We start from the raw sequence: 17,339 nt of genomic DNA, 5'->3' as shown, positions 1-17,339 counted from the left end.
TAAACTCTGAAATTTACAGTGGAATAATTGGAGAGCATGACAAATATAGTTATCAGCAGCAACTAATTAGGGGTCTGCTCGAGGTTTCTGGGCTTGATTAATCTTGCCTAGATGCTAATACATTATGCTGGGCAGCTGATTCCATTTGTAGCCTCCTACTTTCCACTCTGCCTCCAGAGCATTTGTGGGGCCGGAATGTAGCCCATTGGGTCATCCCGGGTACAACTACAGCCTGGCCTGAATGGGGCCACGGGGGTACCACACATCCCCTGCTGAGACTGCCCTCCTCTGCCAAGGACGGTGTGAACAGCTTGAGCTGCTCAGGCATTCTGGGGTCTCACTGGGGTTGGGAAGTTCTCGGTGTCTTACTTGAGCTTGTTGAGGTTGAGGGAGGGAGGTATTGGAGGCAGAGTTTTAGGGTCTGACTCAGCCTCAGTGGGTCAGATCTGTGTCCTCCAAGCTGACATAGCTCGGTCTGTCTCCTACCTCCGCTTCCCACTCCATGTCTTGTGGGAAGGGGTGCTGAACCCCCTTTCCCCCCAAGATAGATTCCATGCACATTATTCCTTGGCCGGGCACCCCCCTCGTCCTTCCCTTCCTGGTCTTTGCTAATCTTCTTTGCGGCTGATTGCGGCCAAGCCTTAGATGGACTGATCAAGTTTAGGCCTGAACTGGTGCTATTACTGGGCTGGTGTGTGGCCAGCACCCTGGGTGTCACTGCAGGTGAACCAGAACCGTCTGCTTCTTCTCCACTTCTCGCCCTGCCTGTGTCTCCTGCCCAGATGCCCCCTCTAACCTGCTGTCCTTGTCCCCCTTCAGGGGCCCAGCCTTCCCTCAGCACTTCTCCTATCTCCCATGTCCCCACCCCAGGGGAGTCCCCCAGGGCTGGCGGGGCAAGGACCTCATCCTGGGGACCCCCTCTGCTATCTCCTGCCTTTACTGAACAACATCTGGCACAGGCCGGGGACTCCAGTTGGCATCCTCAGATGAGGTTGGTGAATAAACTGGGAAGTTGGATGAACTGTGATGTTCTCTGTGAACGTCTGTGATGCACTAAGAACTCAAAGCATGAGTGTGTGTGAGCGTGTGTTCTAGGAGGCAGGTGGAGAGACTGCTGGGGCAGGGGCGGGGGATGGGGGCCCCCAGAACGCCTCCCCTTGGGGTCTGGGCCAGAGTGGTCCTCCCGGGAGCAGGAAGTTTGCTTCCTTGAGGTCTCAGTTTCTCTTTCTGCTTGCGGTATGAGGAGCTTTGAGGTCAGACACTCCTGGGCTGGTATCCTGGCCCTGGGGTTCCTGGGCTGTTCCTAACCGCCTCGGGTCTTGGTTTCCTTCTTTGGAACAGAGATAATTATTTCAGGGCACTTAACCCCATGGTTACTGGGACCAGGGGTAAAGGGTGAGGACCGAGCAGATGCTCAGTAAAGGGGCTCCCTCCCGGCCCCCTTCTGATCCCCTGCCCCTTCACCTGTCGGGGGACTTACATACTCCTCAGGCAGTGTTGGGGCCCTGTCTGAGGAGGCCAGTGTGGGAACCAGCGCCTGGAGTTTCACTGTCCCCAGCGCCTGTCTTCGGGCTGGAAACCCACACAGCTTGAGGCCTGTGTGCAGTGGTTAAAAAAGGGCTTGTAAGGTCTCCTTACAAGAATTGATCCCTTTGAGTTGTGGTGCTGGAGAAGACTCTTGAGAGTCCCTTGGATTGCAAAGAGATCAAACCAGTCAATCCTAAAGGAAATCAACCCTGAATAGTCATTGGAAGGACTGATGCTGAAGCTCCAATACTTTGGCTACCTGATGCAAAGAGTTAACTCATTAGAGAAGACCCTGATGCTGGGGAAGACTGAAGGCAAAAAGAGAAGGGGGCAGCAGAGGATGAGATGGTCAGATAGCATCACTGACTCATTGGACATGAATCTGAGCAAACTCCAGGAGATGGTAAAGGACAGGGGAGCCTGGAGTGCTGCAGTTCCTGAGGTTGCAAAGAATTGGGCACGACTTAGAGACTAAACAATAACAGCAAAAGGTCTCCAGTCAGGCCATGAGCTGTTGGTTTTGTTAATGGAAGGAGGTGGCTCCCATAAAAATTGTTTATTTATGGCTGCACTGGGCTTTCTCTAGTTGGGACAAGCAGGGTTCACGGGCTTCTCATTGCGGTGGCTTCTTTTGTGGAGCACGGGCTTAGCTGCTCCATGGCATGTGGAATCTTCCTCGACCAGGATCAAACCCATGTCCACTGCATTGGCAGGTGGATTCTTAACCACGGGATCACCAGGGAAGTCCTCTGATAGCCTTTTTGTCTCTACTCCCTCTCCAAAGGGTAACCCTAAAATGCAAATCAGATCCTTCCTGTCCCAGCTCAGAAAACTTCAGTGGCTCCTGTTGCCTCCAAGATAAACAGGTTTCTTAGCCTCAAGGTCAGAGCTATCCACAATCTGCCCCAGTCTGGCTCCTACATCCTCCTGGGTCCCTTGAAGTTCCTTCACTCTGCCCTCGATCCCCACTCAAACCCTCTTCCCCCCAAACCCCTGCGGCATCTGACACTTTGAAGGCTTTTATTGGGGGTAGTTTCCACTGCCGGAAATGTCTTCCCTTCTGCTCTCATCCCCACGTCCACCTTCTAGGAGACGCGGCTCAAGCCTCACTGCCCCTCTTCCCACAAAGCCTGCCAAGATGCTCCCTTAGAACTCTCAGCCCCTCCAGCACCCCATCTGAATTCCTTCTGGTTGCGGTTGTCCCTTGGTGGTTCAGACAGTAAAGAATCTGTCTGTAATGCAGGAGACCTGGATGTGATCCCTAGGTCGGGATGATCCCCTGGAGAAGGGAATGGCTACCCCCTCCAGTATTCTCACCTGGAAAGTTCCACAGACGGAGGAGCCTGGCAGCCTGTAGTCCATGGGGAGTCAAAGAATCTGGACACGACTGAGTGTCTAACACTTTCACTTTCTTGTACCTGTGGCATGCTTCTCTACCAGGGCACGGTGGATGCCGTGTGGTTGTTGTTCAGTTGCTCAGTCATGTCTGACTCTTTGCAACCCCATGGACTGCAGCACGCCAGGCTTCCCTGTCCTTCAGCATCTCCTGGAGCTCGCTCAAACTCATGTCATCGAGTCGGTGATGCCATCCAACCATCTTGTCCCCTTCTCCTCCTGCCTTCAATCTTTCCCAGCAGCAGAATCTCTTCCAATGAGTTGGCTCTTTGCCTCAGGTGGCCAAAGTATTGGAGCTTCAGCTTCGGCATCAGTCCTCCCAGTGACTATTCAGGACTGATCTCCTTTAGGATTGACTGGCTGGATCTCCTTGCAGTTCAAGGGACTCTCAGGAGTCTTCTCTAACACCACAGTTCAAAAGCATCAATTCTTCACTGCTCAGCCTTCTTTATGGTCCAACTTTCACATCTGTACATAACTTCTGGAAAAAACGTGGCTTTGACTATATGGACCTTTGTTGGCAAAGTGATGTCTCTGCTTTTTAATACACTGTCTAGGTTTGTTATAGCTTTTCTTCCAAGGAGCAAGTGTCTTTTAATTTCATGGCTGCAGTCACCAATTGCAGTGATTTTGGAGCCCGAGAAAATAAAGTCTGTCACTGTTTCCATTGTTTCCCCATCTATTTGCCATGAACTGGTGGGACCAGATGCCATGATCTTTGTTTTTGAATGTTGAGTTTTAACCCAGCTTTTTCACCCTCTTCTTTCACTTTCATCAAGAGGTGCTTTAGCTCCTCTTAGCTTTTTAGTCACAAGCCAAGGGGACCCGCAACAGCCTGGCTCTACCTGGCCTTGGACCTGCCTCTGCTGTGGTGTCTCCTGGACTTCAGGGCTGGAGGATTTGGGGTCAGGGTGCATCGCCTGACCATTTCACAGACCACTGTGGCTCGGAGGGGTTAGTGACCTGTCCACAGACACACAGAACTTGGAGATTTCGGGGCCGGAAGCCTGAAGCATCACTCGCAGTTGGTGTTAACTCTTCTTGGCAGAGTTAACACTCCTTGAGATTTGGATGAAAATAAGCTAAGTGTCAATCAGCAGCTCAGCGGTAAAGAATCTGCCTGCTAAGCAGGAGACTTGGATTTGATCCCTGGGTTGGGAAGATCCCCTGGAGAAGGAAATGGCAACACCTGTATTCTTGCCTGGAGAACCCCATGGACGGGAGCCCACCAGGCTCACAGAGTCGCTCACCTGACTTAATGATGAAACAACCAGAACCCCAGAACTAGTCTTCCATTTGTGTACATTGGGGCAAGTTTACCTGGGTCCCCAGGACAGGCCTTTACTGGCCCATTTTACAGATGGAGAAACATGTCTTGGTCATTGCTTGAACTTGCAGAGTCTGACAAGTCACAGATGCAGAATGCGTTGGCTAAACCGAGGCTCAGAGCACATTTGCTGTGGGCGATGTGACCTGCGAGGAGGGGATTGGGACCCAAACCCAGGCCTCTCTGATTTCATGGTAGCAACTTTTCCTCCACGCCAGTTTCTTGGTGATTCAAGACCCTAGTCCAGTCCCTCCCTGTCAATCTCACAGCCCCTGGCGCTGAGGCAACCGCGAGTGGGGCTTCACGCTTCAGCCCCGAAACCTCCAAGTTCTGTGTGTCTGTGGACAGGTCACTAACCCCTCTGAGCCACAGTGGTCTGTGAAATGGTCAGGCGATGCTCAGTCACTTCGTGGCAGGGTTATTATGGGGTGAAAAGGGATGATGGATGCCAAGGTCCCTCTCCCCTCAGCCCCTGTGAACCTGGGCTGGGGTGTCTCCCAAGGACTCTTAGTCTGCCAGTTGGGGCACGAAGAGGGAACGCAGACACCGGCCGGTGTAGTTCAGCCCTTCTCTGGGGGAGGAGAAGAGAGGCCTGGGGGGCTCGTTCCTCAGGAGCCTCCAGCCCTTGCTGCTGCTGGAAGGGATCAGGTTCCGTTGCCATGGCAACTCGGGGCCAGCCGCTGACCTCACTTAGGATGATTACCTTTTGGCAAATAAAATAATTGTGTTAATAAAGAGGCTGTCCACCTCCTCCACCCTCACTGTACTGGCCCATTCCCCATCCCCAGCCCAGGAGAAAGAGAACACCGCCCCCTCCCCCCCCCCCCACCACCCAGTTGCTCCTGGCCTGTGGGATGTCTTCTCTGTAGATCAGCTGTTGACTGAGACCCTGACTGGGCTTTCATTTTTGCCTGTTTCAAGCATTTCTCACTCGGGCCTGGCTTGCCCTCGGCCTCCTTGCCCTGATGTCTCTGGTGCACAGAGATGACATAGCTCTTTCTGTTTTCCTTTGATGTAGCTTTGTAAAAAAAAAAAATGCAATTAATTATTTTATTTTTGGCTGTGTCAGGTCATGGCGTGTGGGACCTTGTATTGTGGCAAGCAGGCTCTAGAGCGCAGGGGTTCAGTAGCTGCGGCTCGATGTCTCAGTTGCCCTGCGGTGTGAGGGCTCTTACTTACCCCACCGGGGATTGAATGTGTATCCCCTGCATTGGAAAGCAGATTCTCAACCACTGGACCACCGGGGAAGTCCCTCTGTTGACATTGCTTTGAAACCCAACGGGGCCTCCCAGCGATCAGCATAATACATTCTACCTGTTATTCTACTTGCTGGGTGTTACACCCTTTACCAGGGCCTTCAAATACGTCTTCTTTATGTCTTAACACACTGTGCAAGTCAGGAGCTTCAACACCACTTCAGAGTGGGGAGAAGCCTGAGGCTTTGGGACAGGGTGTGTTTGTTTGGACATGACTAGAAAGCTGGATTGGTTTCACCTCTGAACTGAAGAATAGGCTCTTCCCACAGGTGTGGCCGTTTGGCCTGAGAACATTCTGTCGAGCAGCTGGTTAATATACACTTGCCGTTGGCTTGGCACCGGGATGGGTAGATGGACACATCCACAGAAAACAGAGGCAACGTGCCTGTGACGTGTGCTCCGAGATGAGAAAACGGTGGAGACCCGACTTGAGGTGCTGTGGAGTCCCCGCGGGAGACGAGGAAGACGAGTCTGGCTGTTACAGAGACTCAGGTGAGTGGCTGGAACCGCTGAAGGCCACGTTTGTTATCTCATACAATGCTCATTACAACCCCATGTCACAGGTGGGAAAAGTGAGGCTCGGAGAGCCTAGGTGAGTTTTTTTTCTTTAAAAAATTTTTTTATTGGAGTATAGTTGCCTTACAATGTTGTATTAGTTTCTGCTGTACAGCAGAGTGAATCAGCTGTGTGTACACAAATATCCCCTCTTTTTGGGATTGCCTTCCTGATTAGGCCACCCCCAGGGCATTATTAAGTGAATTTTGTAAGGTCACACAGCTGGTACGGAGCAAGGCTTCCAGCCTGGGCTTCGGCCTGACCTCCCTGCCCCTGCTGTGTGCTCTTTTGACTGTGTTTGGAGACTGGAGTGGGATGGAGCACAGGCCCCACACTGTTCACTGTTTGAGTCTCTTGTGCAACATCAGGACTTGAAGGGCATGGCAAGTCACTCCACCGTTCTTGCCTGGAAAATCCCATGGACAGAGGAGCCTGGTGGGCCTCAGTCCATGGGGTCACCAAGAGGACACGACTGAGTGCACACGAAGAGGGTTTGTCAAAATTGTGGCTAATTTGGGAAATTTGCTTTTCACCAATGGACACAAAACAAGGCAATTTGATTAAACTACTGGAAAGCTCACTTTAAGCCTTAAAGGCAGTATGAAGCCAGGGCTTTGCGGGCAGTGCTGTCCCATGATGGGGCACCGCCCTCACTAGGTGCCAGGATCTCTGTGACTGGAGGAATAGTTTCACAGCACAGAACGTCAGCAGGTAGGATTTAAGGCTCTTTGCAAGTGAGTCCCAGCCAGGACAGAGACTCTTCCTGGTGTTTGACCCGCCCTAGAGGAGAAGTGATGGCACCCCACTCCAGTACTCTCGCCTGGAAAATCCCATGGACAGAGGAGCCTGGTGGGCTGCAGGCCATGGGGTCGCTAAGAGTCGGACACGTAAGAGTCGGACACGACTGAGTGACTTCACTTTCACTTTTCACTTTCATGCATTGGAGAAGGAAATAACAACCCACTCCAGTGTTCTTGCCCGGAGAATCCCAGGGACCGGGGAGTCTGGTAGGCTGCCGTCTATGGGGTCGCACAGAGTCGGACACGACTGAAGCGACTTAGCAGCAGCAGCAGCAGCAGCGGAGAAGTGAACCCGGCAAGTCCCGGGCAGGGTCCGGGGCGCCCACCAGGCACACTAGGTGGCGCTCTGACATCGGTCAATCCCTGGAGCGCCTGGCGGGCCTGGCCAGGGGGCATGGCAGGGGTGACTTTGGAGGGGAAGGGGGTCTGGCTAGACCTGACGCCCGGCTGGGGCTAGGTGACAGGCACTGGAGAGGTCCCAGCCAGGCTGGGGGTCAGGAGTGCTGTTCCTCCCACTCTGGTCTCCTGGTCATCCTTGGGGCTACAGGCAGTGGGGACTGGAAGGGTGGCAGTAGGAAGCACAGAGACACCTGTGCTGCGTGGGGGTGAAGGTTGGGTGGGCGGCCCGAGCCAGGTGTCCTGTTGTTGTTCAGTCGCTAAGTCGTGTCCGACCCTTTGCGACTCCGTGGTCTATAGCACACCAGGCTATCCAGCACACCTTCACTATCTCCCGGAGTTTGCTCAAACTCACGTCCACTGATTCAGCGATGCCATCCAACCATCTCATCCTCAGTCCCCCACTTCTCCTCCTGCCTTCAATCTTTCCCAGCATCAGGGTCTTTTCCAATGAGTCAGCTCTTCTCATCAGGTGGCCAAAGTATTGGAGCTTCAGCCTCAGTCCTTCCAATGAATATTCAGGGTTGATTTCCTTTAGGATTGACTGGTTGGGATCTCCTTGCAGTCCAAGGGACTCTCAAGAGTCTCCTCCAGTCCTGTCATTGACCACTAAAGCCCAGGGTTCTAAACCTAGGACCCACCTCATCTGCTCTTGGACCCCAGGACAGGTAAGAGGCTGAGGGGTGGGGGGAGGAGGAATCTGTAAGGCATCCAGCCTCTATCAAAGGAAGCCTTGGGGACGTCCCTGGTGGTCCCATGGCTAAGAATCTGCCTGCCATTGCAGGGGACATGGGTTCAATCCCTGGTCCAGAAGATTCTACTTGCCATAGGACAAAGAGGCCCATGTGCCCCAACTACTGAGCCCACGCTCTAGAGCCTGTTCTCTGCAACCAGAGAAGCTACCGTAATGAGAAGCCTGTGAACTGCAACTAGAGCGTAGTCCCTGCTCAAGGCTGCTAGAGAAAGCCTGCACACAGCAATGAAGACCCAGCACAGCCAAAAATAAATAAATACAAATCTTTAAAAAAGGAAGGCTTGGGAAATGTTGGTGAGGGAACAGCTTTGTTCTCAGAACAAGATGCAGGCACAGGTCCCAAAAGCCTTGCCTTTGTCTCTAGTGTAGCTGTGTCCCGACCATGTGACTGGGGCTTCCCTAGTGGCTCAGATGGTAAAGAATCTGCCTGCAGTGTGGGAGACCCAGGCTCAGTCCCTGGGTTGGGAAGATCCCCTGGAGAAGGAGAAGGAGATGGCCACCCACTCCAGTGTTCTTGCCTGGAAAGTACCATGGACAGAGGAGCCTGGGTGCTGGAGTTCATGGGGTTGCAGAGTCACACAAGACTGAGCAACTAACACGCACACACAGCCATGTGACGAGGGGCAGGCCACTGAGACCTCTGCTGCACTCTTTGTGATATGGACCTAATTCTCAGAGTTGCTGGCAAGCTTAAACAAGAGTGTGCCCAGAGAAGCACTTAGTGTGCCCAGGTGAAGCATCACTCTTGGCTGGTGGTTGGCAGCAGTGGCATCTTCACCCATTCTTTGCCTGCAGGCCAGTGAACTCTCAGTGATGTTGGTTGATTAACACCTGGGGTTGGGGCAGCTGGAGTTGGCAGTGTTCCAAAGGGACCTTCAAACCTCAGCCTGTAGGGGCTCTTCCCTGAGAGACCCCTGCCCTCAGATATTAGCATCTTCCCTGTTTAGGAATGCACACTCTGGAGGTGGGCCTGACCAGTCCTCATACCTGTCCTGGTCTCTCCCCTTGCAGGTGCCTCACTGCGTGTCTGGGGTTCTGTGGGGCTCAAGAGAGAAAGAGGATCCCAGCACCCCCTGGGGTGGAAGGAGGTAGAAGGCCTCTTTTCCAGCAGCCTGCTTGCCTACAGCTCTGGTACAGGTGGGGAAACTGAGGCAAGGGGCGTCATTGCATCAAACCACAAATCCCTGAAAGCTGGTAGGTACGGGGGGAGGTGGCAGATTGTCTTTCCAGCCTCCTTAGGGGGCCTGGGGGTTCCGTGACCCTGAACTCCTGGAGGAGATATGTCAAATGTCTGGCTGGAGCCGTGTAAGGAGTCAGGAGAGGGAAGGACGAGAACGGTCCTGAAGGAGAAGCAAGATCAAGCAAGTGGGGGACAACTCAGTGGACAAACGTGCTGCAGACGTTCAGTGAGCCCCTCAGTGGGTCACACACTGTCACAGGTGCCGGGAACTCAAGGGACCCACCCTGGGGAGGGTCCCTGGGGTCAGGCGGTTTGAGACTTGGCACCAAGTGGCTTTCCCAAATCACCTAACAACTCTAAGTGCGTGTTTCATCATCTGTGAACGGGGGAGATGGGGATGATAACAACGTTTCCCCACCGTGGGGCTGAATGAATGTCAGATGCATGGAAAGCGCTCAGTGCTGGGCCGGGTACTGAATGGCTGTGGGGTTGTCAGTAACGTGGTCACTAGCTCTGGACAGTGAGACCTTGATTCAGTTGCTTACCTTCCTTGACTTTCAGGTTCCTCATCTAAGAAATGGGTTCAAGACATCTGCCCTGCCCGCCTCCCAGGACCCTGTTCTGAGGTTTAAACCAGTTAAGATAATGCATGGGGAAGGGTCGGTTTAAAGTGTGTGTGTGTAACAGAGATGCCAGCGTTTGTGCTCCATCCATCCTGCAGGCTACCTGAGTTCAGGTAAGCCATCAGATGGCTGTGTGGTGCCTGGCACTTCATGTCAGCATGTCTGTTCCAGAGCCTTGGGTCTGGGACTGAAATGCAGGCCGAGATGTGAAGATAAGGGCCCAGGGGAGAATTGTAGCATTTCTCCAAAGGTCTAGGAAGTCAAGGGCTTTCCAGGTGGCGCAGTGGTAAAGAATCCAGCTGCTAACACAAGAGATACAAGAGACGCGGGTTCAATCCCTGGGTTGGGAAGATCCTCTGGAGTAGGAAATGGAAACCCACTCCAGTATTCTTGCCTGGAGAATCCCATGGACAGAGGAGCCTGGTGGGTCCCAGTCCATGGGGTCACAGAGAATCAGACATGACTGAGCAACTGAGCACACACACAGGAAGTCCAGAGAGAAATTTCAGAGACTGACTTGGGATCAACCCCTCTCCCCATCCCAGTTCAGGATGAGGGGCTGGCGGGGAAGCCTGTCAAGGTCAGGGGGTCCTTTCTCTCCTCTGTGAGCGTCTCTCTCTGCATGAGCCTCCCTCTCCCCCAGCAGCCTCTCCCTCCACGCTAATTCCTGCTGCTAAGATGTGGACTGACCAGGAATAAGTAACACAGTGGGACTCTATCCCAGAAGATTTTTTTGGTCATGCAACATGAGGGATCTCAGCTCCCGGATCAGGGATCGAACCTGTGCCCCTGCACTGGAAGCATGGAGTCTAAACCACAGGACCACCAGGAAAGTCCTTTCCAGAGGTTTTCGATGTCTGTGCCTCCTGCTCCTTGTGCCCATAAGAAGGTGCTTGGTCACTCCCATTAATGTTGTTAGTGCCCAGGACTCCCCAGCCCCCACCCACCCCACCTGCCCAGCAGCTGGCTGAGCGGCGGAGCTGGTCAGAGTTCAGCTTGGATGAGACTGAAGAAGCAAAGAGGAATCATCTCCCTTCTGGGAGAATTTGGATTGGGGGCAGCTCCCGCTTCCCCCAGAGAAGACCTGTAGGAGGCAGTGTGACAGAATAGGAAGAATGTGGGTCTTGGGGTTAGCCAGCCTGGGGTTCCGATCCTTTACCAGCTGGGGGCACAGATCCTGGGCAGGATGGGACGGCGATAGAGTCTGCTCTGTAGGGTGGAGATGTGACTTTCAGGGGGTGACGTGTGTGATGTGCCTCAGACTGTGAATCCAAACTTCGTTGATAGGATCAGTTACCTGGGATTTGGGCAATTTTGTGGCCTCCCGTGCCCCACCTCAACTACTTTTCTTAGCTTGTTGATTGATTGATTAGGTGAAAGGCAGCACAGAGAATGAGCAAGATGCCATTCAGTCGGGGGATCGGGGTGTGAGCAGAAAATCCCAGAGTGTAATTCCTTTCCTAGACAGCAGAGACCAAAAGGAGCATTTCTAGTTGAGAGATTGCCTGGCCTTGTGAAGGAGGGGCTGCTCTGAGACTCTGACTGGTGGGGAAGGGGAGGGATGCCTGGTGGAAGGATTAGCAGGAACAGAGCCTAGAGGTGGACACGCTGGGGACACATGCGCCAAAGTGCAAAGAGGTTGCTTTCCTAGAGCAGAGGGCGAGTGAGTGAGGCTGAAAGGGCCTTGACCCAGCTCCCGGCTTATTAGAAGTCCCGCTGGACTTCCCACCAGGACTTCCCTGGTGGTCAGGTAGTCAAGAATCTGTCTGCCAGTACAGTGGACACAGGTTCGATCCCTGATCTGGGAAGATCCCACATGCCTCGGAGCAACTGAGCCTGTGTGCCGTGCGGCGACTGCGAAGCCCACACACCCAGAGCCCACTCAGTGCAACAGAGCAGTCTCCGGTTGCCGCAACTAGAGGAAGCCCACGCAGAAATGAAGACCCAGCGCAGCCTAAATTAAAGAACTGAAAAAACAAATAAAAAACTAGAGTGCACCGGGAAGAGGGGAGGAGGCTGAATTACTTGGATCCTCACTAAAATGCTGTCATTTGAGGAATCTGCTCCCTCAAGGTGACCCGCCTCTTTTTTTCCCTTTCTCCTTAAAAACAACAGTGGAGGAAAATGTTTCTCCACTACCTCCTCCAGAAGAGTATCCCTTTTCCTTCTTCATCCTCCCCTCCTTCAACTTCACCTTGTGTCTTTAACCCTGTTCCCACTCCTTGAAGAAAGAAGGTGGTGTGGGAGGAAGTTCAGACAGGAAGGCAAGGTGGTCCCCCCGCTGTGCTAAGATAATAAAGAGGGACAGTCTAGCCTTGGGGGTGTCTGGGGTCCCGTGTCTTTCTTAAGTCCCCAGGGCAGATACACATTGGGGAGGACCCTGTTCTCTGCCAGAAATGCTCAGGTCGAGTGATTTACATTACACTGGGCTTACTAGCCTCTTCCTTCTTCAAGTGGATACCCAGGGAAGGGGATGCTGTTTGGGCAGCGGGAGAGAAGGAGGAGGTGGCGGCCGCCAGCTAGCAGAGATCTGGCAGAGCCCATTGCTGACGGGGGCAGGCTGCAAGCTACAGGAGGAGACGCTTGGGCCCTCCTGCGTCCCTGCTTCCAGCTCTCCCCCTCATCTCCTCCATGACTCTTTCGGCTCCTTGGTGCTTCCTGAGGGCTGAGCCAGGTGGGAATGATTTTTGTTCCTTCTCATTTTAGATGGACAAATTTCTCGTGCCCAGCCACAGAGTGTGGCTTTGGTCCTCTCTGGGGGCCCCGGTGGCGAGGAACCCACACTTCTTTCCCCCTCCTTTCTTTCCTTCCTTTTAAAAATTGTATTTATTTATTTTTGGCTTTGCAGGGTCTTCATCGCTGCGTGTGGGATTTCTCTGGTTGTGGCAAGCGGGGGCTGCTCCCCGTTGCTGTGCTCAGGCTTCTCTTGTTTCAGAGCGTGGGCTCAGGAGCGGTGGCCCACGGGCTCAGTTGCTCCTCGGCGTGTGGAGTCTTCCCGAACTAGGGAATGAACCTGTGTCTCCTGCCTTGGCAGGTGGACTCTCGACCGCTGGCCTGCCTCTTTCTTCCAGAGCCCAGCCAATCCTTCCCGGGTCTCCTGTCCTCCATGGGGAAGCTTCAAAGCTCTGGAGCCCTTCCTCTCAAACCATGCCTTGTCTTTTTTCTTTCTCTCTTTTTTTAAATGGATTTATTCCAAAAATGATCTAAAGAATTTTTTTTTTGCTGCACCATCGCCTGTGGGATCTTTGTTTCCCCACCAGGGACCAGGTATTGAATCTGGCCACCCCTGCCCCCAGCAGTAAGAGCATGGAGTCCTAACCACTGGACTGCCAGGGAATTCCGAGAACTTTCACTTCTAAATGTTCACATTTTGGTCAGTTCTTTCTTGATTATTACAGCCTTCGGGGAGTGTTTTTTGTTAGCCCCAAAGTTTGGAACTTTGGAATCTGATTTAACCCTCCCACAACACCATGCCACGAGCAGGGATGTTGATTGCCTTTTACCAATGGAACACTCAAGGCTCATGAACAGCGTTAACCAATGAGGTTGGATTGGAACCAACCTCGGTTCTCCCCTGAGCTGGTGCAGGACACTCTTCCTGGGGGCTGTGTGCCCTCTGGATTTCTTGCCTTCACCTAACGTCCAGGCACACAGACATGTTCAGGGTGGCAGAGTCTGAAACACGGTCATTTTAACGTCCACGTGGTGTCCCATCACTGCGATGGGTGCTGCCTCTTTCAGTCACTCTCTCTTTGCTGGGTATGTGAGGGGTGTCTAATTTCTTACCGTAATAAATGCAGCTGCTGTGAGTATTTTGCTCAAATAGCTTCCACTATGGTCTTCATGCCCAGTGTGTTCTATGAGTAGGTGCAGGTAGGGTACCGTGGCTCGGTCTCACAGTCGGGGTTTCGGTGGTAGTCAGTCCTCGGTATCTTGACTTAGAGCACAATCAATGCAGAGCAGGCTCCAATCACCTCTTTTTTTCTCTCTCTCTCTCCTTACTCAGATTTTGACTGCACCGAGTCTCAGTTGTGGTATTCAGGATCTTGGATCCTTGCTAGGGCATGTGGGGTCTTTAGCTGTAACATGCAGGGTCTTTAGTTGCAGCAAGTGGGATCTAGTTCCCTGACTGGGAGTTGAACCCATGCCCCCTGCATTGGGAGCTCAGCATCTCAGCCACTAGACCACCAAGGAAGTCACTCAACCATCTCTTGTGGTTTTAAATTCATGTCCACCCAGAAGAGGTTACACCACCTCTTTGGGGACTGGTATATTGGTAATTACCGGTAATTTACCAGCAGGGTAAATTCCCTGTGTGCACATGGTCTGGGCCCATTTCACTACTGCATAGCCACCATCACATCAAAAATCAAGAGCTGAAGTGACCTGGAGAATAAATCTACTTCAAACCTTGTCCAGGGGATTTAGTGTTAGCCAAATGGCCAAGGTTATCAATTGCCAGCTTAACGCGAAATTGCTAACGCATTTTCCCAAACAGGTAGCAAGATTTAGAGACTGAGAATGGGTAGGTGGTAGAACCGTGAAGTTCAGGTTTTAGCCTTAACACGTCTGTTTGGGGGTAGAGCATACATTTTATGAACAAAGTGGGTGGAATGGGGAAAGGGATCAACTATAAGAAGAGACCCTTATTTCAGATCCAGTGGGAGGAAGGTCAGTGGTTCAGGTGGCAAATGGGCTCGGGAATTTAGGTGGTCCTCTTGGGGTGTGAGGCTCTCATGAGCTGGCAAAGAAGGGAAGCAGAGGGCAGTGGTCACTGCAGAGGGATGAGGAAGGGGCAGGTCGTCCCAGTTCAGGGGGAGGTGAAGGCACAAGTCAGGAAGGGACGTGCCTGGGGTCAGGATTGGACTCCTGTGGAGTTCCAAGCATCCCAGCTAAGATGCCTCGTGGTTTTGCAAATCATGGATATTAATAAGGATGATTAGTAATCATGACGTGTGAATAATAAGTGATGGTTAATTGGCCTGGTTATGATGAACAGCAGTCACTGGGAGAAGGTGGGGGAGTTGGGACCCCCAACACACACACACACACACACACACACACACACACACACACACGTATGTGATCTGTTCTTGGCTGATGCTTATGAGACCATGGAGCCAGCAAGCTAAAGGGCATCAGTATTTTAAAAACTGCTAATAAGGCAAATTTAAGAATTCACTGAACACATGTCCTCAACAGAAAATTTCGAAAATGCAGAAATATTAAGGCAGGAAACAAAAGCACTATAAATATTTTGGTGTGTATATCCCTCTAGCCTTCTGCTCTCAGTCGCTCTGACTCTTTGCGACCCCATGGACTGGAGCCTGCCAGGCTCCTCTGTCCATGAGGATTCTCCAGGCAAGAATACTGGAGTGGGTTGATTCTCCAGGTGATCTGCCCAACCCAGGGGTCGAACCTATGTCTCCCACATTGCAGGCAGATTCTTTACCACTGAGCCACCAGGGAAGCTCAAGAATACTGGAGTGGGTAGCCTATCCGTCTTCCAGGGGAACTTCCTGACCCAGAAATCAAACCGGGGCCTCCTGCGTTGCAGGCGGATTCTTTTCCAGCTGAGCTACCCTGGGACACAAATAAAGCCATAAACTACATTTAAAATGAAACATAATTAGGATTATATTCTGCACAACATTTGGTAGCTTGATTTCTTTTTAACTTACAAACACTTCTCGTGTGCTTCTCCATGCTGTCAAATAATCTTGAGAGGTTTTTTTTTTTTTTTTTGATGAGGGAAACAATATTTGGGGCAAGAAGTCCATCCTTTCTGGCCTCCTCCAGTCTTCAGAAAGACAGAAGGGCGATACTGGGGTGGGGCAGGGCCACTCACTGCGCCCAGTGGATGGGGAAGTGGGGCAAGGAGGCGACAGTGTTGCTTCAGAACCTGAGCTTGATAGAGGGAAATATCTTCTGAAAACATAATTTTTTTTCATACTCAGTTGAGACTAGACAACAGTCAGAATCCTTCACTGGGCATTGATGCCAGGGTTAGTACGTGGTCCTGGAGACAATTTGAGCCTGTCTAAGCCTCAGTTTCCCCATCTGTATGTAGAGGAAACAGTACCTGCCTCCTACCCATCTCCTGGAAGGCTGTTACCAAGGCCTGAGACACAAGAAAATTTAGGATGTGGAAGAATACTGACCCTGGGACTCTCATCAGAATAACAAAAGACAGAGCAAAGCTCCAGGTATGGAGAGGGGACCAACTGTGTGACCCAAGGGAAGCCCGTCCTCTCCTTGGGCCTGACTTTTTCTCTGCTGTGAACCTTACAGACGCCTGGCTGGTGCCAGGGGGACAGGAGGCTCAATTATGCTGCTGCCTCGGGGCTCCTGTTCTTGGGAAGAGGTTACAGCCGGAGCCACAGAGCTTCTGTCTCCCGGTTGGACCTCTGTGAGAAGAACATCTGGTTTGAGAGAGATGAGGGATCGAGTGTGATTCCATCCTTCCTAAAAATGGGACAGAAATCATGCGGCAGCGAATGTTGACTTGAGCTCAAGGCCTTTCCCACCAACACGGAGAAGCCTCTGCTCCAAGGGCTCTGAGGTCAGCTGCCTCTGCCTTGCTCTGCGGCCCCAGTGTTCCTGGGCTCAGTGTGTGTGGGAAGGACTCCAGGACCACTGGCAATATGTCAGCATTCTGAAAGTTTCATTCACTCATTAATTCACCCATTAAAAAAAAAAAGATTTATTTATTTCTGGTTGTGCCAGGTCTTTGTTGCTGCACGTGGGCTTTCTCGAGTTGCGGTATGCGGACTTCTCATTGCAGTGGCTTCTCTTGTTGCAAAGCACGGGCTCAGTAGTTGTGACACATGGGCTTATTTGCTCCACAGCATGTGGGATCTTCCTGGAGCAGGGATCAAACCAGGGTCTCCTGCATTGGCAGGTGGATTTTGTTATTGTTGTTGTTTCCACTAAAGCCCTTCATCCACCCACTTAAAAAATTTTCTTTTTAAAATTTATTTGGTTTCCCCGGGTCTTTGTTGCAGCAGGCTCGGTCTTTTAGTTGGAGCATGCAGGATCTAGTTCCCCGATCAGGGATGAAAGCCCAGGCCCCCCGAATTGGGAGCGTGGAGTCTTAGCCACTGGACCATGAGGGATGTCCTCATCCACTTGATAAGTAAGAATTATCCACACCTGTTTCCTGAATAACACTCCTGCCACCCACAAGCTCTGTGACTGTGGTCAAGGGGCTTCACCTCTCTGTCCTCAATCTCCTTACCTGTAAAATGGGGCTTTGTAATGATAGCTATCTCATAGCATTGATGGGAAGAATCAGATGAAATTGTATAAGTGTGAACTGTATTTAGGACAATGCTGGAGCAATGATGCTGATACCATCATTATCAGATCAGCATCACTATTACGTGTCACGTACCGGGTAAGTAGTAATAGTGTTAATCACTCAGTGTCCGACTCTTTGCGACCCCATGGACGGTAGCCCGCCAGGTTCCTCTGTCCATGGGATGCTCCAGGCAAGAATACTGGCTTGGGTTGCCATGCCCTCCTCC

Source organism: Oryx dammah, unplaced genomic scaffold, assembly GCF_014754425.2.
Source record: "Oryx dammah isolate SB20612 unplaced genomic scaffold, SCBI_Odam_1.1 HiC_scaffold_8, whole genome shotgun sequence".
NCBI classification, from domain to species: domain Eukaryota; kingdom Metazoa; phylum Chordata; class Mammalia; order Artiodactyla; family Bovidae; genus Oryx; species Oryx dammah.
The sequence above is the reverse complement of the archived record's forward strand: the minus strand, read 5'-3'. Positions refer to the sequence as shown.